At 39.1% G+C, this 24,940-nt stretch overlaps 1 long non-coding RNA gene across 1 annotated transcript in view; it reads left to right on the top strand.

The window, feature by feature from the left end:
* The window catches only part of LOC115836101, a 469,594-nt gene that overhangs the window by 165,090 nt on the left and 279,564 nt on the right, over positions 1-24,940 (top strand). Inside the window, exons 2-3 of the long non-coding RNA XR_004031104.1 lie at positions 12,813-12,921; positions 13,579-13,723. This is a non-coding gene — a long non-coding RNA (uncharacterized LOC115836101). The remainder of the gene's footprint in view (positions 1-12,812; positions 12,922-13,578; positions 13,724-24,940) is intronic.

Raw genomic sequence — 24,940 nt, 5'->3', positions numbered from 1 at the left:
TGGAAGGGCAAGGGACATCTTACATGGCGGCAGGCAAGGAGAGAATGAGAACCAAGCCAAAGGTTGCCCCTTATACAACCATCAGGTCTCATGAGACTTATTCACTACCAGGAGAATAGTGTGGGGGAAACTGCCCCCACGGTTCAATTGTCTCCCACTGGGGCCCACCCACAACATGTGGGAATTATGGAAGCTACAATTCAAGATCAGATTTGGGTGGGGACACAGCCCTGCCATATAAAACAGTAATTTTTAAAGTGACTGAACTATAATATTGTATTCCTTCATCCATGTACCAATGTCCACTTAAATTTGTTTCTCCTGTGCTCTTAGACGTGTGATTCAAAGCTCTCATATTCTTCAGGCATTCTGGTTATTGGTAGATTTTCCTTTATAATGACAGAGTAGATGTAATAGTGAATATTTAAACTTAACCACTGACTCAGTAGTCCCTGCAATCCTTTTGTGCTCAGTATTGAATTATAGGACTTGTTCTTACAAAAACGTCATTCCTTGAGAAAAATTGCCCATCCTACTCCCTCTTAACCACAAAACTCTTTGAAGAAAGGGGCTGTATATTTAATTATTTGTATGTAGAGGGAATTTTAGAAGGTACAATTGAAGTTTGTTTAGGATAGGTTATTAGACACTCTATTTTCATGATATCCTGGTACACCTTATATGAGCCACAGTGATGAAATATATCGGAGACGGCAACCAATATTTAGCATTAAACTCTTCATCGCATCCAGAGGCAGTGGATAAGTACTACTTACCTCTTCATCTCCAGTAACTTTCAGAGAGGAGAAAATCTTTATGGAGACAATAAATCAGGATATGCAGGTTTGTTTGGGTAATATTGGTGGGGTATCAATGGGGTGAGGTTGTTTCTGCCCTCTCACCAATGCAAATGTGTGTGTGTGTGTGTGTGTGTGTGTGTGTGTGTGTGTGTGTAGAAGAAGCTAGAATAAAACTAGTAACTATTGTGTGTCAATTTCAGGGATGGAGATAATGTGTATGGTAAGTGGAAGGATGTCGTAACCAAGCCACAACAGGAACTACAACTACCACCTGAAGTGGTTGTATTAGCTTGATGGAAGGGAATCCCATCGGGTTATGGGAATGTCCCAGGAAGAACAACATAAATATGGGAAGAGGAAAACCATTGTGGTCCTGCAGAGAACACATATAATAATTCAAGGCTCCTCAGAGAAGAAAGGGGCTTGGGGAGATAGAGTTCCTACCTTTAAACTGGGCAGAGAACACATATAATAATTCAGGGCTCCTCAGAGAAGAAAGGGTCTTGGGGAGATAGCGTTCTTACCTTTAAACTGGTAGACACTCAGCCAGAGGACAGTATTACATGTACCTGGAAAATACATGTTAATACCAGGAACTCGGCCAAGACTTAGCACCGTGTGGTTCTTTGTACATAGTATATGCTTATAAACACTTGCTGATAATGCAGGTACTGGGGCAAGATTAGCGCAATTAAAAAAAGAACCAATAAAATTACTTCCAGGATGTGTGCCAGAAACAGAAACGCTGCTTAGGAGGCTGTTTCCCCGGGTCCTGCCGCAGTGGGCAGGAGTACCTTAAAATATTTTGATAATTAAAAAAGAAAGAAAAAAGAACTTTGGAATTAGTAAGATGTTTAAAAATGATGACAAGAATAAGAAAACTAGAAAATATTCAATAAACACATTCAGAATGCATTTCAAGGTAAAATGACCATGCTACCTGTATTTTATATGCATCCCAAGAAAAACATTATAAAATTACTGTCACTCTTGTGGATTTTGTCCATGCAGGGAAGAGTGGGCCTAGTGCCACCACTGGAACAAGATAATGTGTCTCATTCTTAATCTCCCAAGGGGACACTAGAAATTCAAGTAATATTTGTACCAGGGATTGGAAGCGGGCAAACAAAAGGTTGCCAAGTATAATAATTGGAATTTTTCTAATGACAAAATAATAGATGCCCAGAAAATTGTTGATTGTCTGGCATACCAAATCACAACTCAGGGCTTGTGGCCAAATTAGTAGCACAAGGCGGGGCTGATCTGTACCCCCATCTCCCAGACTTTCACAATTCTTCCTTTTTGACAGATATTTAATGAGAAGTAGTGCATACAAATACATCTTTATAAACTATCGTTAACAAAAGCAATTCCAGGATTTTGAATAAGATGAAAATAAGCTGATCAGATTCAACAAGTAGTCATGTTAAAAATATTAAGCTGTTTCGGTCATGGTTTAGCATTATAATTATACGATGTCTATTTAATTTTCTATCTTAAATTTTTATGTCAATAAGTTGAAGTCCCTAATGTAGAATTTCTCCTCCATAATTATTTCTAATTAGCCCTGCATATGTTTTATTTATGATAAATGCCATTTGCTCTCCTTTTAGTTTCTGGATTACGAATTCATTATGATTAGCAGCAAAATTTTCGGAAATATTTTTTACATGACATTTTTTGACTTGTATACAAAGCAAAAAATCCTCAAAATATTTCACAGTAAAAAAGAAAACCACTATTGTTAGCAAGCTGACCTATTTAGGTTTGGACTTTTCTATATTTTAAGGTATGTGTACCTTGGAATGGGGCTAATGTCTCCTAAAACCTGCTCGCCTATTTCCCTGCTGCCACTGGGAATTTATAAAAAAGTTGAGCACTTTAAAATGTTGACATCTCTGATACCGTCTTCATTCAGAGTTACTTCAAGCCCAACAGCAAAGGAGCTGCAGCGGAACCTGGTGGCTTCATGCTTGTCAGTTAGTACCATGACTAAAACACACACACACAGCAAGAGAGAGTGCGTAATCGCCCACCATGTTTAAGACCTTCCCCAGGGTCTACCACTGCATGTGTTCTGTGGTGTGAAGACTGTGAATTCTGGAGTTGGACTGCAAGAGTCGGAATCCTGGCTCTGCTATTCGCTGGCAGACTGGCCTTGGGATAATTTCTTAATCTCTAAAATAGAGAGTTTCAAATTGTAAAATGAGTATGAAAACACGTGCCTGCCACATTAAATTATTTTCATATTAAAATGGTCAATCACTGTAAAGAAAGTATCAGGGCAGTGACTGGAGCACCGTAAATACTCAGTAAGTGCTAGCTATTATCACTTCAGGAAATGACTGGGAAGTATCTACATATTGACTTTAGCATACTTTTTATTTTTCAATTTCAACTTTTATTTTAGATTCAGGAGGTACACGTGCAGGTTTGTTCCATGGTGTGTTGCATGACACTGAGGTTTGGGGTAAAGCACACATTTTCAAAGTAAAAATGTTAAGTGTTAAAAAGAAAGGAGGAAGCAGCAGTAAAATGTTGGATTCGGAGAGACGGTGGAGTACCACTGTGTGTGGAGTGGTGCTGGTGGGTATAATGTCTCCACTTCTTACAATAGCAGAACATTTTTTTTTCAAGGGAAATGTACCTCATATGGCTTAAGTAAAGTGATGCTGCATACCGTCTCTTCCCACACTCTGGGGAGCTGACATATAGCTCAGGTGGTGAAACAGAGTCCCAACTTTCTCACCACACTGTTTACATCAGAAAAGAGCATATGGTTCAAATGCAGCTGATAGTTCTCTAAAATGAGACATTTAGATTTGGGGTATCAGAGGCTGCATTCGTTTGTTTTGTGTTGCTATAAAGGGATATCTGAGACTGGGTAATTTATAATGAAGAGAGGTTTACTTGGCGCATGGTTCTGCACGCCGTACAGGAAGTGTAGTGCTGCCATCTACTTCTTGTGAGGCCACAGGTAGCTTCCAATCATGGCAGAAGGCAATGGGGGAGCAGCGTGTCACATGGCAAGACAGGGGATGGGAGGGACAGGTGCAAGCCTTTTTTAAACAACCAGCTCTTGTGTGAACGAATAGTGTGAAAACCCATTCATCACCAAGGGGATGACAACAAGCCATTTATGAAGGATCCACTCCCATCACCCAAACACCTCCCACCAGCCCCACCTCTAACATTGGGGTCACATTTCCATGTGAGATTTGGAGGAAACACACATCCAAAGTACATCAGAGGTAGCCTTTTCCTTTGGTATCACGAACCTGAAGGACATATTGAGGGTCAACTTTTTCACCAAATGTGGAGCTACTTAAATATAATGCTAAAAGATCAATAGTTCCCAAAATGGAGTGAGAGAAAAAACTCAGTGGAATTCTTTGAGCATCTGGATCTGATTGGCCAGAAGCCATATATACTCCTGGACTATGCAATTTTGTGAGTCAATAAACCAGTATATTTTCCCCCAAGTTTTTCAGCATTAAATTTCTGTCATACACAATCAAAAGACCACTGGATTAACATCTTGGGCTGCGATGCAGAATAATGTCATAAATAAAGCTCTAGAATTGGAAGAGAAGAAGGAATTGCAAGTGTTGACATTACTTATGAGTATTAAATAAGAGGGAATAATTTAGATTCTTACCACTTTCATTATTGTAAAATAAAGACATCAACCTCTGCTTATCTCATAAATCTTGAGGAAGTTCAGTAAAGCAATGTGTGTGATGGACTCTGCTATATGGGTACATTTTGTAGTCAAAATAACAGATAGATGGAGTACTGGACTTTGTACTTTTTTTTTTTTTTTTCCAAAGCCTTGCTCCATTGCTCAGGCTGGAGTGCAGTGGTGCGATCTCGGCTCACTACAACCTCTGCCTCCCGGGTTCAAGCAATTCTTCTGCCTCAGTCTCCCGAGTAGCCAGGATTACAGATGCACACCAGCACGCCCGGCTAATTTTTCTGTTTTTAGTAGAGACGGGGTTTCACCATGTTGGCCAGGCTGGTCTCGAACTCCTGACCTCGTGATCCACCCGCCTCGGCCTCCCAAACTGCTGGGATTACAGACGTGAGCCACCGCGCCCAGACTGGAGTTTGTACTTTCCAACACTGTTGAGAAATACACCTGTAAGCTATGAGTACCCACCTGCCTTTACACGTAAACATCACAAACACATTAGTCAGCTTATGAATAGGATAGAATAGAATAGAAAAGAATAGGTGAAATATTTCCATTTATAATACACACATCTGATTGTTTATTGGACATATAATTGCAAAGTTTTCTTAGCAGAGTGATTGATCACAGCCTTTAAAACTGTATACTCTGCTAAATTACCAGTGCTTTATTGCTACTGAGAAGCACACTAATGCAGCTTGAAGGAGGGAATCCTGAGGACGTTGTTAAATCTCCTGCATGGACTTCACGGACTAATTCAGTGACCATTAGCCGTTCTGTTGCATTGTTAATGCTTCTTGCCTGCCCTTGAATTATCGAACTTGCATATGTATGTTTGCATATGTGTAATGCAGATAGCAAAGAAAATATATTATTCTTTACATTTAATTTTTATATTATATAGCATATTGGTAACTTTAGTCTTCTAGAAAGTGTTTAAAATGTGTTGGCATTCAACTAGAAGCAGTAGCTGAATTTTCCATTAAAAATTCAGACTCTAACATTGGTTTGGGTGATGCGGTGATTAGTAGTGATGTCTGGAGCTGTGTCCCAGTTCTTAGAGTGCTGAAGTTAGAGCTGCCTATGCCATGTTCATTGGCCTGTAAAATGAGTAGCTGGGCACCTGTCTGAGTTCAGTGATCCACAGCATAAGTAACATTAAAGCTGAAGCCATGACTGCAATATTTGTGGTCTTGTCAGAAACGGCCTAAGTGGGCCAGGCATTGAAATTGATCCACTTTTCTCCGAGGCAGAGTTGAGACACTGATATAGAAATATGGCCCAGATGATGTCTTAAGGGCTGGAGCTGATCTCATTTCCATTTCCATTCCTCAAAGGTATCCATGTAATGCCTTTAAATTCAGCCAAAAAGAAAGATCTCATTAGTTTTCCTCTTGATCTTCTTGTTGTCGCAGGAAAGCACTTAAGAACTGAAATTACGTTCTGTGCATGTTGAGAGTTGGTCCAGCTGGATCAAGTGTAATACGATTGCAGGCCCTGAGCGATCTGAGGCCTGCAAGAGGAAGATACTGTCAAGACTCAATTTTCCACAATCGCCTGCAGCTGCAGCTTTGTGCTGTGCCCGACAGATGGGAGGGCTGAGAATGCTTTATCACCCTTCATAAAGTCAGCAGCCACAGAGCTGCGCCAGGGTTGTGCACTACTATTGTGAGGTAAAGCTCGGGAATTCAAGTGAGAGATGCAACCATTAACACAAATCTTGACAGCACTTCAATCCAAGTAGGAAGTCTGACATTTTAAGAGAGGTATCCAGTAAGGACTTCAAAACACATTTCCACAATTACCTACACAACTCTGTAATTGTCTTGTTTTCAACTTTTTTTTCAAATCTACTGTCAAAATAAATGGCATTTTGTGTGTGTGTGTGTGTGTGTGTGTAGCTAGATAGATAGATAGTAGATAGATAGATAGATAGATAGATATTTATATAATTTTAAGCTTGTGATATTATGGGATTTTATTCTTCAGTAGTTTCAAAAGAGAAGCTGTTTATTGCATGTATTGAAAAAAATCTCTTTTAACATAATCCTGCATCCTTATAAAGCCACATGTAGTATTTTGGGGGAGTGGAGTTTGCTGCAGTGAAGGAAGATAGAGCATGGATTTACTTCTCAGAGACTGATCTTCCTTCATAAAGGATCTTTAGGCTTTGCTTACATCATGCTTTGAGATGTTTTATTTCATTGATAAGAGCTACTATCTGAAAAATATTTTATGTAAAAAAGGTTGACCATATTCTCACGTACAAAATACAAAAATTGAGTGATCACTCTTGTCCAACAAAATATAAATAAATGACTTTGGCCACAGTGTTTCTTGTTCTTAAAGGATTGCTTTTTAAAAATTTTTCATTTTTATTTCTTTTATGTTAGTACTATAATAGTTGGGTATAGAGAACTCTGTTATCTGGAAGTCAAGAGATTTTTTTCTAGTTATTTTAATTGTATTAGTAGAAAGTTAATATTAATAATGTACATAAATGAATTATCAATTTTCAAATAAAGTTGCAATAATGAACATTTATAAATGATAATATTCTGATCATTGTTTAATCTTTGATTTTCATGAAGCCCTCTGTAGGGTCAGAGAATTCAATATTCCTAGGACATCAAACAAAAGAAGGGAAGACAGAGCTGCTCACCTTGAGGCAGGCTATGGATTAGACAGTTCTTCTAGAAATATCTTGATTTTCAAGTTACCCTGCGGACCCATCAAAGACTTTTTTCCCAGGAAGTCTCGCTGATGAGGCCACAGGCTCTGACTCCACAGGGACATGAGTACGTTAAGCTTCGCACATTGTGGAACGACCTAGCCTGTCTACTTAGTCTGCACCACTGAAACTCCATCAATGAAGACCGACCTTTGCTATGGTCAAAATAAGAGGTGCTTTAAATCACAGAGGTAAAATTTAGCATTTTGTGTCCTCTCTGCCTGTGCTGAGGCATCTGAGCCATGAAAGAAGCAGTGAATTGGGCTAGGGCTAGGGCTAAGAATTTGGGGTAGCCACACCATATTGAAAACTTGACATCACAAAGAACATAAGGATTTATGTCATATTTATCTCCTTACTGTAGTATCAAATGTGAAATCCACCACTGTTTGATTCTCTCCTTTAGGCTTATAAACAAATTGGTCATTTCTTTGTCTTGAACTGTCCACTGTACATTTAGACAGAAAGGGAGTTTTAAGTCTCTTTTCCTTCTTCCTTTCTTCCCTTATCAACTGGACTGTGGATGTGTCCAGTGGGGACAGGACATAATAAATGGTGCCTACTGAGCATCTACCATGTGCTAGGCACTAAGCCTTGTATTTTACACAAATAATCTTGCTTAATCTCTACAGTGAAATTGGTACCTTTATGTCAGTTTGGTAGATGGTCAGCTTACAGTATAAAAGGTGAAGTGACCAGTCCAGGATTACGGAATCAATGAACCCTGTCCTCTGTGCTCTTACTGCGACATCTTTTGAGATTTCCATTTCCCTCTTAATAGCACATTCTAAGTAATAGAATCGACTTTAATTTATGTCGTTTAGTATACTTAGCAGAACCTAAAGGCAGAATATTCAGAGACCCTGTTCCCTCAAAGAATGTTTATGAATTCAGTGGTAGTATGATATTACTTTCTGATAGATTCTCAAGTTAAGAAGGTTTAAAAAAATAGGTGTGATGATGCCAGAAAATATTTTATATATATCTATATACATATATATGTATATATATAATCTTTCACATTTCAATGCCTTTGGCTCAATGACTTGAAAACAACTTACTGCTTCTTCTAAAAGATTAGACAGCAGACATTTACTCTGGAAGTAAAACAGTAGCTTAGCAACCATGGCTTTGTACTTGTTTCAAGCCATTTGGAAGCTGGAGAATCATTTTCCATCCATGAAACATTTTACTCATTAATGAAGAACATTGATTCATTGCACATTGTAGACCTTTTGGCATTTTGTGTTAGACAAATAAACTTAGGCTCAATTTGATGGAACGAGAGTTATGGGTAGAGATGCTACTTATGATCAAGTGTGACTGGTGCCATAAGAAAGAATAATTTGTCAACCTCGCTAAGAATTAAGAATCTGGGCTATTAATTCTGAGACATGACAGGACTTGAATTACATGTTACTTAGAAATATGGTTGTTCAAATACGATTCAAGCATCAACTGCTTCTTTGTAGTTCTCGTTTTGATACTCTATAAATGATTCATGTTTGGGATTTTACACCATGCTTTTGAAAAGCACAGCGTACATTCTTCTACCTATTGCTCCTTACCTAATAGGTCAGCAAATGTATATCGGCCTCAACTACAGATCTGCTTTATGCTGAGCCTGGAAGCGTTGCACATGCTGGGACTCTGGAAGTTTGGTGTTTCCATTATTATAGTTTACAGTTCAGAGCAAATATTTGGGTTGCACAAACATTTTCACTTCTAAGAATGGCAGTCACTTCATTTCTGCACCATTGTTGAACATATACTCAAGGTAGTTTTGTTGCCAAATGAACTGAATTAAATTGCTTACAATGAGGTGGTTGCATGTTAATATTTAATACTTTGTCCAATACCATCACATTTGTGTTATTATGAAAATTACATATATGATGATTATACTTTCAGAAATTGTTTGCTTTCTTCTGCTTTTTCTAATGTTCTAAAATCAATTTAAATATACTAGTTTTGCAACGTCTATAAATTGTTTTAGTAAACAACAACACAAAAATCCTGCCCCACCTACTTTCTCTCTCCCACCTGCAAAATCAAAGCCGATTTTATGGGTCAAGCTGGCTCGTGCGTGAGGATTGTGGTTCCTTTTGATGTCTCGTGTATTTTGAAACATGTGTTGCCTGCACAAGTTCTAACTATGACGTTCTATTCAAGTGTGGTTTGAGGTTGCTCATACAAGTCCAGGCATGATGCTCAAATTCGACTGTTTGTTATATATTACAAAAAGCCAAGTGTGTATGCTTATTGCTTTGGAAAAAATGGATTTAACACTAGCTCAGCAAAGCTTTATGATATTGCTATTTCAAATAATTTTGCTTCATTGATTAAATAAAAGGCAATTTGACTTGTTTAGCAATATTTAAATGAAAGGGATATGTACTAATCTTTATGCAATTATACCCTCTATATTTTTAATTTTACAGTATAGACTGCACACTGATTTGAACTATCAGTGTACTAAAGATAACTCTTACCTGTGATGCCTTTGATTTATTTTGAAGTTCAAAGGCCTTGAAAATAATTTTATTTTTATAATTTTAGGCAGTAGGTATATACTGTGTATTCTCCCTAAAAGTAGAAAAAATCTTTCTGTATCCAAGTGCAAGTCTGATTGTAGATTGTCCAATGAGGTTTAAGTAATGGTAGAACAGAAGCTAGTTCCTGGTTAAGCCAGTGGATCTTACAGGTTTACAGTTTCTGCAGCCCAGCTCTGGCTCTCCACTTGTAAGTGAAATATAACGAATGCAAAGGGCATAGCCAAACTTGGGCTCGGATCCCTGCTTTTCATATACCAGGCGACTGATCATGATCAAGCTACTGAGTCTGCATAATAATCTGTGTCCTAATTCATTAAGTAGGAGTGACAGTTCTTATAAAATAGCTGCACATAATAGATACTCAAAAATGTTTCTCTTCTGATAGTTTGTACAGTACTTTATAAATTAGTACAAATTCTCTGTCTTAAGTAATCTTGAATACTTGGGGAGCAAATTTTGATTCAAGGAGGAAATATGAAAAATGACATAAAGGATAATTATTTCCTCCTTATTATCAGGAAATTCTATTTCTTATGTCCTGCTGTGGGCAGAAAAGAGAGAATCAAGAAGGTTTTGAAATAATATGATAGAGAACCCAGAAATAAGGCTGCACACCTACAACTATGATCTTCAACAAAGCTGACAGAAACAAGCAATGGGGGAAAAATTCCCTATTCAATAAATCATGCTGGGATAACTCGGTAGCCATATGCAAAAGATTGAAACTGGACCCCTTCCTTATACCATATGCAAAAATTAACTCAAGATGGATGAAAGACTTAAAAATAAAACCCAAAAGTATAAAAACACTGGAAGACAACCTAGGCAATACCTTTTTGGACGTAGGAATGGGCAAAGATTTCATGACAAAGACACTAAAAGCAATTGCAACAAAAGCATAAATGACAAGCGGGATTTAATTAAACTTGAGAGCTTCTGCACAGCAAAGGGAACTATGAACACAGTGAGCAGACACCCTGCAGAAGGGAAGGAAATTTTTGTAAAGTATGCCTCTGATAAAAGCCTAATATCCAGCATCTATAAGGAACTTAAACAAATTTACAAGAAACACCCCCCAGCAACCCCATTAAAAAGTGAGCAAAGGACATGAAGTGACACTTTTCGAAAGGAGGCATATATATGGCCAACAATCACATGAAAATAAGCTCAACATCACCAATCATGAGAGTCATGCAAATAAAAACCACAATGAGATACCACTTAACACCAGTCAGAATGGCTATTTGATATGGTTTGGCTCTGTGTCCCCACCTAAATCTCAGTCAGGTTGTAACCCTCAGTGTTGGAGGAGGGGCCTGGTGGGAGGTGATTGGATCGTGGGGGTGGACTTCCCCCTCCCTGTTCTCATGACGGTGAGTGAGTTCTCATGAGATCTGGTTGTTTCTATCACTTCCTCCTTCACTCTCTCTCTCTCCAGTTTCACCAGGTGAAGGTGTGTCTGTGCACCCTTCACCTTCCACCATGATTGTAAGTTTCCTGAGGCCTTCCCAGCCAGGCTTCCTGTGCAGCTGGGGAAATCATGAGCCAATTAAATCTCTTTTCCTCATAAATTACCCAGTCTTAGGTAGTTCTTTATAGTAGTGAGAGAACAGACTAATACACTATTATTAAAAAGTCAAATATAACAGATGCTGGTGAGGTTGCAGAGAAAAAGGAATGCTTATACACTGTTGATGGGAGTATAAGTTAGTTTAACCATTGTGGAAGATAAAGGTGATTCTTCAAAGACTTAAAAACAGAACTAACATTTGACCTAGCGATCCCATTACTGGGTATACACCCAAAGGAATACACATCATTCTATAATAAAGACACATGCACACATATGTTCACTGTAACACTATTCACAACAGCAAAGACATGGAATCAACCTGAATGTTCATTAATGCTAGAATTGATAAAATAAATGTGGTACATATACACCGTAGAATACTATGCAGCCATAAAAAAAGAATGAGATCATCTCCTTTGCAGGAACATGGATGGAGCTGGAGGCCATTATCCTCAGCAAACTAATGCAGGAACAGAAAACTAAATACTGCATATTCTCAATTATAAGTTGAAGGTCAATGGTGAGAACTCATGGACCCAAGGAGACAAACAACACATACTGGAGCCTATCAGAGGGTGGAGGGTGGGGAGGGAGAGTATCAGGAAAGATAACTAATGGGTACTAGGCTTAATACCTGGGTGCTGAAATAATCTGTACAACAACCCCCCATGACACAAGTTTGCCTATGAAACAAACCTCTGCATGTACTCCTGACCTTAAAATAAAAGTTAAATTAAAAAACCACAAATTGGAAAGAAAACGTAATATGACAGATGGCTTCACAACCATAGGATTTGCGGAAGACAGATATTGGAAGCATCAGTGTCTAAATGCAGTTAAGAAACTCATGCTATCAGAATCATCTCTTGGTTGTTTCCCTCCCAGATCGTCTTTTCTCCCAGGGACTCACTGATAGTGAACAGCGATCATGCCTAGATTTACCCTGTATCTGCCCTCAAAGTCAAATGCCACAAAGAGACTTGATCATGCAACCTTGATTCTCTTTCTGAAAAATATAATTAGTAACCCTCCTTTCTATCACATATTTACAGAAATACTGATTAGCCTTGGTGTAAAGCTTCTAATAAACCGTAGGCATTGTTAGAAATTTAATTCATTCATAGGGTTTTTTGAGCCTAGCCATACATTTGCTGCACCGACACATAGTTTATCATTTTAGAACTCTTGGTTCATGCTTTTAAAATTTGAGACATGGATATCCTTTAGCTCTGTGAGTGATACTGAGGAAGGAAAGGGCAGGATGTGCATCATGAAGAAAAACCCTGATCAATTTAAAACAAGCTATCAGGGAAAACTTCACTGAGATGAATGCATGGACAGACCACCCTGTTATCAAAACAATTATTGAAGAAATCATTTCTATTGTTCTAAGAGGTAATGTATGCCTCAGCTCTTCTATCCACTCAGTTTTTACCAAACCTTTTTTTTTTTTCCATTCTAGGCCCACCCTCTTCCCGGATCAACAGGGTCCAAGAGCAGGAAAGTGGAATTGAATAGCTGGACTAAGACCAAAGAATGCCGCAGTATGGATTGGGGGGGATAAATTCCAGGTATTTCTTCTCACTTCCAAATGTAACTGAATCTCTTTTATCTGGAAATATGACTTGAGATCATAGGAAAGAGGAATCAGGCCAAAGTGACTTTTTGGCATTGGTATGTCAGAAATACCATAGGCACAGCTTTTCCACAGGATGGTATTTCTTGTTTGGACATCTTACTGATCCACTGAAAACATGCATTTGTGAGAAATGCATGGGAACCATTTCTTTTTGATAAATAAGGAAATACTTCAGTAGAGGGTTAGTATTGGATTCTTACTTTGTGTATTTTCTTTTAGCAATAACACCTTTTTCCTTTCTTTGCTATGTTAGGAGAGAAAGAAGACTCCTGTTTATTGTACAAACGTAGTTGCTTTCACATTTCAGTGTGCTGCTCTTAGAAAACAAACCAGGAAGCCACACATATTATTTCTACATGGTTTCCAACCCTGTGGGAAATCAGTGTTTTGAAACTTCAGCATATTACGTATAAATAAACATACCTCATTCGTCTCACATATTTTGGATAAATGATTTAATAAGAGAGTAAAGGAACAGATAAAAGGTTTGCCTCTAAAAGATTGTTCCTTTATAAGTTATTTCCCTTTGCTAAGATACTGTTTTAACAAGACATTTCTAATTTAAATTCTGGACACTCATGTATTTCAGGTTTTGAGCTGTTGCTCTAGGCTGGTCTGCGCCTACAGGTGGCAGCGCTCCTTCATCGTTGCAGCGATATGGATTTCAATGCACTGGAGCGTCAATGGAAGCTGCATTTATGAAGTGAAATCAAACTTCAGAAATCTATTTTCAGGTATATTCTTCTAGTTTTATGAAAGCATAAGCTTATGTTGTTCAAAATGCTGTTATAAATAGAAGTGAACTTCAGCCACCAGTCTGAAGGCTGCCCTTTCTGCTGTTTGGTGTGGAAGGTGTCTCGTGGGAATGCATCGTCTCTTCTCAGTATGTGAAAAACAACGTGGCCGGGTGCAGTGGCTCACACCTGTAATCCCAGCACTTTGGGAGGCCGAGGTGGGCGGATCATAAGGTCAGGAGTTTGAGACCAGCCTGGCCAATATGGTGAAACTGTAGTCCCAGCTATTCAGGAGGCTGAGGCAGGAGAATTGCTTGGACCTGGGAGGTAGAGGTTGCAGTGAGCAGAGATCACGCCACTGCACTCCAGCCTGGGTGACAGGGCAAGATTTTGTCTCAAGAAAAAAGAAAAAAAAAAAGAAAAGAAAAGAAAAACAAAGTGACAGACCCACTGAGAAACATGTTCCCAGACCTGGGTTCCAGAAAATTATGAATGGCTAAGCATTACTGTAGAGTAAATCTGTTTCATTTTTCCACAGGTTGGTCTGTAGATTACATTAGGGAAAGGCTGGATAATTCTGTCTTTATAAAATCCACACTTTCGTGAGTGCCATAATAATTCTATGGACACCTTCAGTGGGGCTTGTTAGAACACTGCTGCTGATGCTCCCTAGACTTCTTTTTCAAAGAACTGCTGGCTTAATCAACAAAACAGAAATCATTGACTGGAGAGATTTATTAAGCATTTAACTTTTTTTTAACAGAAAGCATTTAACTTCATATTAAGGAGTCAAAAATACAAAAGATTTGTGGAGTAGAATTTCTGTAAATTAAGTAACCAACTGGAGCTCACGAGCCTGTGCTAGATTAGCTGGGAGTAAGAGTAACTGATCATAGTTGGTGTGTGATGACACTGGGCCAGCCGCTGTGCTGAGGTGTTTGGATGTTTTAACTCACATAAATCTACATAGCAACACTACTATTTTCTTTCAGTTCTATGATGCTTAGCTTTTCATATTTTAACATTTCTAAAATTAGAATATGTTCTAAAATAGATGACTTCTGACAATCCCTATCCATGAGGCAGAAACTGAGATAGTATTTATTTGTTTGCTTTTGTTTATTATTATTATTATTGTATTATTTCAATGGGTATTGGGGGAACAGGTGGCGTTTGGTTACATGGATAAGTTCTTTAGTGGTGATTTCTGAGATTTGGGTGCACCCATCACCCAAGCAGTGTACGCTGTACCCAGTGTGTAATCCTTAATCCCTCACCCACCTCCCACCATCTCCCTCAAGTCCTCAAAGTCCATTGTGTCATTAGTATGCCTTTGTGTCCTCATAGCTTAGCTCCCACTTATGAGTGAGAACATTCGATGTCTCCATTCCCATTCCTGAGTTACTTCACCCAGAATAATGGTCTCCAATTCCATCCAGGCTGTTGGAAATGCCATTATTTTGTTTCTTTTTATGGCTGAATAGTATTCCATGATATATATACACCACATTTTCTTTATCCAGTTGTTGACTGATGGGCATTTGGGCTGGTTCCATAGTTTTGCAATTGTGAATTCTGCTGCTATAAACATGTGTGTACAAGTACCTTTTTTGTATAATGACTTCTATCCTCTGGGTACATACCAAATAGTGGGATTGCTGGAACAAATGGTAGATCTACTTTTAGTTCTTGAAGAAATCTCCATACTGTTTTCCATAGTGGTTGTACTAGTTTACATTCCCAGCAGCAGCATAAAAGTGTTCCCCTTTCACCACATCCATACCTACATCTATTACTTTTTTATTTTTTGATTAAGGCCATTCTTGCAGAAGTAAGGTGGTATCTCATTGTGGTTTTGATTTATATTTCCCTGATAATTAGAGATGTTGAGTTTTTTGTTTTTTGTTTTTTGTTTTTTTTGAGATGGAGTCTCACTCTGTCACCCAGGCTGGAGTGCAGTGGCACAGTCTCAGCTCACTGCAAGCTCTGCCTCCCAGATTCATGCCATTCTCCTGCCTCAGCCTCCCGAGTAGCTGGGACTACAGGCGCCCACAACCATGCCCGGCTAATTTTTTGTATTTTTAGTAGAGACGGGGTTTCACTGTGTTAGCCAGGATGGTCTCGATCTCCTGACCTGGTGATCCGCCTGCCTTGGTCTCCCAAAGTGCTGGGATTACAGGCGTGAGCCACCGTGCCCAGCCGAGATGTTGAGCATTTTGGGTATGTTTGTTAGCCAATTGTACATCCTGTTTTGAGAATTGCCTGTTCATGTCCTTAGCCCACTTTTTGATGGGATATTAGTCCTTTATCAGAAGTATAGTTTGCGAATATTTTCTCCCACTTTGTGGGTTGTTTGTTTACTCTGCTGATTATTTATTTTGCTATGCAGAAGCTTTTTAGTTTAAGTGCCATTTATTCATCCTTGTTTTTGTTGCATTTGCTTTTGGGTTTTTGGTCATGAAGTCTTTGCCCACGCCAATGTTTAGAAGGGTTTTCTGATGTTAGCTTCTCAAATTTTTATGGTTTCACATCTTAGATTTAGGTCTTTAATCCATGTTGAGTTGATATTTGTAAATGGTGAGGGATGAGGATCCAGTTTCATTCTACATGTGGCTGCCAATTATCCCAGCACAATTTGTTGACTAGCATGTCCTTTCCCCACTCTATGTTTTTGTTTGCTTTGTCAAAGATCAGTCGTTGTAAGTATTTGGCTTTATTTCAGGGTTTTCTGTTCTGTTCCATTGGTCTATGTGCCTATTTTTATACCCGTACCATGCTTTTTGCTGAGTATGGCCTTATAGTACTGTTTGAAGTCAGGTAGCGTGATGCCTCCAGCTTTGCTCTTTTTGCTTAGTCTTGCTTTGACTATGTGGGCTCTTGTTTCATTCCACATTAATTTTAGGATTGTTTTTCTAGTTCTGTGAAGAATGATGGTTGTATTTTGATGGGAATTGCATTGAATTTGTAGATTGCTTCTGACAGTGTGGTCATTTTCACAATATTGATTCTACCCATCCATGAGCATGGGATGTGTTTCCATTTGTTTGTGTCATCTGTGATTTCTTTCAACAATGTTTTGTAGTTTTTCTTGTAGAGGTCCATCACCTCCTTGGTTAGGTATATTTCTCCATTTTTATTTTTATTTTTTGAAGCTATTGTAAAAGGAGTTGAGTTCTTGATTTGTTTTGGTATATAACAGTGATACTGATTTGTGTACATTAATTTTGTATCTTGAGACTTTTCTGAATTCATTTGTCAGTTCTAGGAGCTTTTAGGAGGAGTGTTTAGGGTTTTCTAGGTATACAATCAGTGAACAGCAACACAGCAACAGTTTGACTTCGTCTTTACTGATTTGGATGCCGTTTATTTCCTTCTCTTGTCTGACTGCTCTGGCTAGGACTTTCAGTACTATGTTGAATAAAAGTCGAGAAAGTGGGCATCCTTGCCTTGTTCCATTTCTCAAGGGGAATGCTTCCAACTTCTCACCATTCAGTATAATATTGGCTGTGTGTTTGTCATAGATGGATTTTATTATCTTGAGGTATGTCCTTTCTATGCCAATTTTGCTGAGGGATTTATTCATAAAGGGATGCTGGATTTTGTCAAATGCTTTTTTTTGTATCCATTGAAATGATAATTTGATTTTTATTTTTAATTTTTTTTATGTGATGTATCACATTTATTGACTTTTGTATATTAAACCATCCCAACATCCCTCATATGAAACCCACTTGATCATGGTGGATTATCTTTTTGATATGCTGTTGGATTCAGTTAGCCAGCATTTGGTTGAGGGTTTTTGAATCTCTGTTCATTAGGGATATTGGTCTGTAGTTCTCTTTATTGTTACGTCCCTCATGGTTTTGGTATTAGGGTGATACTGGTTTCACAGAAAGATTTAGGGAGGACTCCCTCCTTTTCAATCTTTTGGAATACTGTCAGTAGGATTGGCACCAACTCTTCCATGAATGCCTGATAGAATTCAGCTGTAAATCCATCTGGTCCTGGATATTTTTTTCCTTCATAATTTTTTTTATTACCATTTTAATCTTGCTGCTTGTTATTGGTCTGTTCAGAGTTTCTATTCCTTCCTGGTTTAATCCAGGAGGGTTGCATATTACCAGGAATTTTTCCTTCTTCTCTAGTTTTTCTCATTTGTATGCATAAAAGTGTTCATAGTAGCCTTAAATGATCATACAGCCTTAAATGATTTCTTTGGTATTGTTTGTAATATCTCCCATTTTCTTTCTAATTGAGCTTATGTGGATCTTCTCTCTTTTTTTCTTGGTTAATCTCACCAATGGTCTATCAATTTTGTTCATCTTTTCAAAGAATCAGCCTTTCATTTTATTTATCTTTTGTATTTTTTGTTTGTTTGTTTTAATTTTCTTTAGTTCTTCTCTGATATTTGTTATTTTTTTCTTCTGCTGGGTTCAGGTTTGGTTCATTCTTATTTCTCTAGTTTCTTGAGGTGTGACCTATGATTGTTTATTTGTGCTCTTTTGAGCTTTTTGATGAAGGCTCTTAATGCTATGAACTTTCCTCTTAGCACTCCTTTTTCCATATCCCAGAGGTTTTGATAGGTTGTTATCACTATTATCATTCAGTCCAAAGAAATGTTTAATTTTCATCTTGATTTCATTGTTGACCCAATGACAATTTGGGAGCAGATTATTTAATTTGTATGTATTTACGTGGTTTTGACGGTTCGTTTTGGAGTTGATTTCCAATTTTATTCCACTGTGGTCTGAGAGTAATTTTGATTTTCTTAAATTTATTGAGACTTGTTTTGTGGGCTATTATGTGTTTTGTCTTGGAAAATGGTTGAGTACAGTGTGTATTCTGCAGTTGTTGAGTAGAATGTTCCCTAAATATCTGTTAAGTTCATTTGTTCTAGGGTATAGTTTAAGTCCATCGTTTCGTTGTTGATGACTTTCTGTCTTGATGACCTGTCTAGTGCTGTCAGTGGAGTATTGAAGTCCCCAACTATTATTGTGTTGCTGTTTATCTCATTTCTTAGGTGTAGTAGTAATTGTTTTATAAATTTGGAAGCTCCAGTGTAAGGTGCATACATATTTAGGATTGTGATATTTTCCTGTTGGACAAGGCTTTTTATAATTATATAATGTCCCTCTTTGTCTTTTGAACTGCTGTTGCTTTAAAGTTTGTTTTGTCTGATAGAAGAATAGCTATTCCTGCTCGCTTTTGGTGTCCATTTGCATGAAATATCTTTTTCCACCCATTTACCTTATGTGAGTCCTTATGTGTTAGTTGATTCTCTTGAATACAACAGATATTTGGTTGGTGAATTCTTATCCATTCTGCAATTCTGTTTTTTTTTTTAATGGAGCATTTTTAAGTGGAGCATTTAGGCCATTTACATTAAACATTAGTAGTGAGATGTGAGATACTATTCTATTAATCGTGCTAGTTGTTGCCTCAATATCGTGCTTACTTTTCATTGTATTACTGTTTTATAGGTCCTTTTAGATTTATGCTTTAGGGAGGTTCTATTTTGGTGTATTTTGAGAATTTGTTTCAAGATTTAGAGATCCTTTTAGCAGTTCTTGTAGTGCTGGCTTAGTAGTGGCAAATTGTCTCAACATTTGTTTGTCTGAAAGAGACTGTATCTTTTTTTTATTTATAAAATTTAGTTTCACTAGATACAAAACTCTTGGCTGGTAATCGTTTTGTTTAAGGAGGCTGAAGATAGACCCCAATTTCTACTAGCTTGTAGGATTTCTGCTGAGAAATCTGCTGTTAATCTGATAGGTTTTCCTTTATAAGATACCTGATGCTTTTGTCTCACAGCTCTTAAGATTCTTTCCTTGGTCTTGACTTCGGATAACCTGATGACGACATGCCTAGGTGATGATCTTTTTGTGATGAATTTCCTGGGTGTTCTTTGAGCTTCTTGGATTTGGATATCTACACCTTCAGCAAGGCTGAGAGGTTTTCCTCAATTCCCTCAAATATGTTTTCCAAACTTGTCAATTTCTCTTCTTCCTTGGGAACACTAATTATTTTTAAGTTTAGTTGTTTAACATAATCCCAAACTTCTTGGAGGCTTTGTTCATTTTCTTTTTATTTATCTTTTTCAGATTGGGTTAACTTGAAAACCTTGTCTTCAAGCCCTGAAGTTCTTATACTTGTTCAAGAGTTTACAATGCATTTTGCATTTCTCCAAGTGCGTTCTTCATTTACAGAAGTTGTGATTTTTTTTATGCTATCTATTTCACTGGAGATATTTCCATTCATATCCTGTCTCATTTTTTTGATTTCTTGAAGCTGGACTTCACCTTTCTCTGGTGCCTCCTTGATTAGCTTAATAATCAACCTTCTGAATTCTTTTTCTCACAATTCAGAGATTTTGTCTGAGTTTGGATCCACTGCTGGTGTGATCTAATGGAGGAGTTAAAGAATCTTGTTTTGTCATATTACCAGAATTGTTTTTCTGGTTTCTTCTTATTTGGGTAGACTATGTCAGAGGGAAGATCTGGGGCTCAAGGGCAGCTGATCAGATTCTTTTGTCCCCCAGGGTGCACTCTCGATATGGAGCTCTCTCCTTTTCCCCTGGGGATGGGGCTTTCTGAGAGCCAAACTGCAGGGATTGTTATTTCTCTTCTGGGTTTAACTACCCAGCAGAGCTGCCAGGCTCCATGCTGGTTCTGGAGGTTGTCTGCAAAGAGTTCTGTGATGTGACCTGTCTTCAGGTCTCTCAGCCATGGATACCGGCACCTGCTCCAGTGGAGGTAGCAAGGAAGGAAAGTGGACTCTGTGAGGGCCGTTGGTTGTAGTCTTGTCTAGTGTGCTGGTTTTTGTTGGCTTGGATACCAGCACCTGCTCCAGTGGAGGTAGCAAGGAAGCAAAGTGGACTCTGAGGGCCATTGACTGTAGTTTTGTCTAGTGTGCAGGTTTTTGTCGTCCAGCCTCAGACCAGGAGCAGACACTTTCAAGAGACCATCAGCTGCAGTAGTAGAGGGAGGACACCAGCTTGCCGTAAGCCTGTCTGGATAGGTATTCAGGTTTTTCAGGTGGTGGGCAAGGCCATACAGCTCCCAAGGGATTATGTTCTTTGTCTTCCCTCCAGCTACCAGAGTGGGAAGAGAAAGACCATCAGCTGCGGGGTACTGATAGACATGCGTGAGTCAGAATCTCCCTGGACAGTGCTTGCTGTGGCTGCTGTGGGAGTTGGGGTATAGTCCTCAGGCCAGTGGAGTTATGTTCCGAGGGGGATTATGGCTGCCTCTGCTGCTTTGTACAGGTCCCCAGGGAAGTGGGGGAAAGCTGCCGGTGACAGGCCTCACCCAGCTCCCGTGCAGCCTGTGAGGCCGGTCTCGTTCCCACCATGCCCCACCAACAGCACTGCGTTTACTTCCAGGCAGCCGGGGAGCAGGGCTGAGAACTCGTCCCAGGCTACCAGCCTCTTCCCTGGGAAAGCAAGCAGGGCCTCCGTGTTTCCGGCCTCCCAGGCTGCTGGGATCTGCACTGGGATCCGGCCTCCACAGCTTCTGTGCTGGGATCTGCACTCCTGGCTCCCCCCATCCCCAGATTCTATCCAGGAAACTTCAAGTTGCTTAAAATTGTTACAAAGTTTATCTGGGAGTTTCCTTCTCCCTGTGGTCTTTCCCCAGTTCCACTATCAGCCCTCCCCAAAGATCCCTGCGAGACAAAGTCAGAACGGCTTCCCTGGGGACCGAGGGTGTCCACGGGCTCTTCCCGCTGCTTCCTCTGCTCCTATATTTTGCTTGGGTCTCTAAATTCATCTCAGCTCCAGGTAAGGTCTGATCCTTTTTTCGTGATCTGGACCTTCAGGTTCCTCAGTGAGGATGTGTGTTCAGGGCGGACACTCCCCCCTCACACTTGGGGCACTCGCAGTTTTGTGTTTGTGGTGGCCTCACAGAGCCCGCGAAGGCAAGCTGCTTCCTTCAAAGGCTCCGTGGATTCTCTCGGCTTTCCCGATTTGTTTGTGTGGCAGTGCTTGGAGCAAAGGTTTTCGATGTGAGTCTCCGCACGCTGCTCTGTCCATCCAAGTGGGAGCTGCAAGTTAATCCTGCCTCCTACCCACCATTTTCCTCACACTGAGGTCGCACTTGTTTTCATTTATAGTTTTGTTTAGAGACAGGGTCTTGCTGTGTTGTCCAGGCTGGAGTGCGGTGCTGCCATCATAGCTCACTGCAGTTTCAATTCCCGAGCTCAGGCAACCCTCTCACTCCAGCCTCTTGAATGGCTGGAACTACAAGTGCCTATCACCTTGCCTAGCTAAGTCTTTTTTTGTAGAGACAGAATCTCACTATGTTGCCCATTCTTGTTTTGAACTCCTGACCTCAAGCAACTCTCCTGCCTCAGCCTCCCAAAGTGTTGGGATTACAGGCATGAGCCATGGTGCTTGGCCTTGAGATGTATTTATCACCTGCACATGTGAAGACATAAAAATCATCAGCCCCCAAATGGGCAGAACAGATATGGTGAACTAGGAAGGACATCCCAGGGACACTGGTGAAATTAATTTAACCCTTAGGAGCCGCAGAGTTGGTTGGTAGCAGGAGCGGCAGAGAGGCAGGCATGCTCAGCCGCGTCCCTAAAGCAGTGTCAAATGTGGGCTGATTCTCTGCAGCCAGCTTGAGAGCCCAGCACCAATGCCTTTCAGGGGGTTCATATGTTTCTACTGAGAAATGCTGTTCTACCAACACTGTGCATAGCACGATGGGTGACTCTGTAAGGAAGAGGCTAGACATGGCCAAATCTGAATCAAGAGCTGATTTAGAAGAGTTGGAATCTGCATATAAAGAAGTCTTAGAAATATCTAAACCAATTTATCTTGCTTAATTTTTTTTTATATTCACATGGCAGTGGTGTATGATTAAAAAGATCTCTGTATAATTAATTTTTTCAATAGGCACACAGAATAGAAATTCATGCTATCAAGAGAGCTTTGTGTCATGTTGCAATTGTCTGTGGTTTTCCTTTTCAGTGGTATTTAAAATTGTGTCTTATAATTGAGAGCTTTCTAGATGTGACAGCAACAGTATCATTATCCCTGTTTTATATGGATGAGGAAGTTTTGCCACAATAAGTAGCAGGACCAGGATGTAGGTTCAGTCTGCATCTAGAATGTGATATCTTTATACTCGACTGTTTCTCTGGTGAAGTGATTACAAAAAAAGCTAGAACAGTTTTTATTATTCAAAATTCCATTCTTCCCTTTCCTGAATTCCTACCTCAGACTATACTAGGTACATCTGCCTCCATAAAAGAGGCTAAGAAAGAAAAGTCTGGCCAGGCGTGGTGGCTCATGCCTGTCATCCCAGCACTTTGGGAGGCCGAGGCCGGCGATTACCTGAGGTCAGAAGTTCAAGACCAGCCTGGCTAACACAGTGAAACCCCGTCTCTACTAAAAATACAAAAAATTAGCTGGATGCAGTGGTACATGCCTGTAATCCCAGCTACTCTGGAGGCTGAGGCAGGAGAATCACTTGAACCCGGAAGGTGGAGGTTCCAGTGAGCCGAGATTACACCACTGCACTCCAGCCTGGTGACAGAGCGAGACTTCGTCTCAAAAAAAAAAAAAAAAAAAGGAAAGGCTTTCTTTTCTCCACAATTTCCCAGTTCATTTTCTTCCTCAAGCTCCCTGAAGTAAGTTCAGTCAGAAGGTACAAGTTAGAACAGAAGATGAAGACCGCCCATTTTTGCTTCAGAACCAAGTCGTCCTCATATCCAGAGCTTTTATTACTCAAACGGGTGCTGTGTTTGACTCCTCTCCGGCTCCTGTGCAGAAGCGCCGTGTGAGACTGCCCAGGTTGTGTGTGTTCTTAATCAGTTCTACTCTCCTATCTGTTTTTAATCAGTTCAGAATCCACAGGGGAATGTTGGTGAAGAATTAATTCCCTCGAGTCTCCCAATGTATTTGCCTTTCTAAGCCTATACCAGAAGAACAAATAGATTTCATTGTATGTTCATTAAAAATTTGCATGAGGAGAAAAATGAAACATCTTTCATATTATATTATTCTTATGAAATAGGACTTACAGAAGCCATGATAAAATTAAAACTGTGCTTTGAGATCCAGCGTATATATGTTGAATATCAAAAATCATGCCACTTTTTTGGATCTTCAAAAGCAGACATAAAATCAAGTTTGTAGCTGTACAATATTTTTCACTAAAATATAATACAAAAATGTGATTTTACACAGGTATATGGTTTGAAAAAAGAAGCATAGAAATTACACATTTTATACTTATCAAGTATATCCATTAGAATAATCTAAAACTCAACAATTTTCTTTTTGGGAAATGACCTTACACCTAAATTTTAGAAAAAGATGCCTATAACTGGTGTTTTTCATATTTGAGTATCACCTTTCTCTTTTATCTTTCAAAAATAATTTGGGTAACGTGATATTCTGGTTTCCTTGTTTTAAAATGATTTTTATTCAGCCCAAGAACTACGGGTAACAGGTTTTGTAGAAATGCTTACTATGCGATAAACAGTGCTGTCACAGCTACTGGTTGAAATCAAGGGAAAGGGTACACATGCGTGGGAAGGTCGGCTGAATGACGTGCAGCAGTGCAGCTGGGAGCTGGCAACAGGGCCTTTGGCCTGGGACAGGGAGTCCTGTGGTTCCTGCAGGTGGCCCGTTACATGGCTCCATTATTCTCAGGTATGGCTCACAGTTTATTAATAGAGAATAATGTTTTTATTACTATGAATTATATATCTGTCATTTATTAAATGTCATTTATTAATAGTAGGTACATAATTCATACTAAGAGAAAATAATTTTCTTCCATCATTTTAAAAATACATTTCAGGATGAAATGGTGCCAGTGCAGTCTTTGTTCATTTTTATTCTGTTTTAATCTTGGAAAACACTTCATATACCTATACAAAAATAAATATTAAACACAGAGCATCATTTGAGAAATACAACTATAGAAAAAAACTGCATGAGTGAATAAGTGGAAAACTTCTGCTAGGCATTGTATACATTTGATGAGGTCTAGAAACCATTAAATACAAGTGAATTATTAACAAAAAGTCGGGGTCTTTCTTAAAGGGCCACAAAGATAGGAACACTTGATAAAAATTAAATGTGACTGTTGCTCGATCAATATTCATATTTATGAGAGGAAAACAGCTTTCTTAATTGCTATTTCTACAACTATCTTTTTAAAAATATTACATTTTGCAATGTAACTGAAATTGCACATAAGG

Source organism: Nomascus leucogenys, chromosome 7b, assembly GCF_006542625.1.
Source record: "Nomascus leucogenys isolate Asia chromosome 7b, Asia_NLE_v1, whole genome shotgun sequence".
Lineage (NCBI taxonomy): Eukaryota > Metazoa > Chordata > Mammalia > Primates > Hylobatidae > Nomascus > Nomascus leucogenys.
The sequence above is the reverse complement of the archived record's forward strand: the minus strand, read 5'-3'. Positions and strand labels throughout refer to the sequence as shown.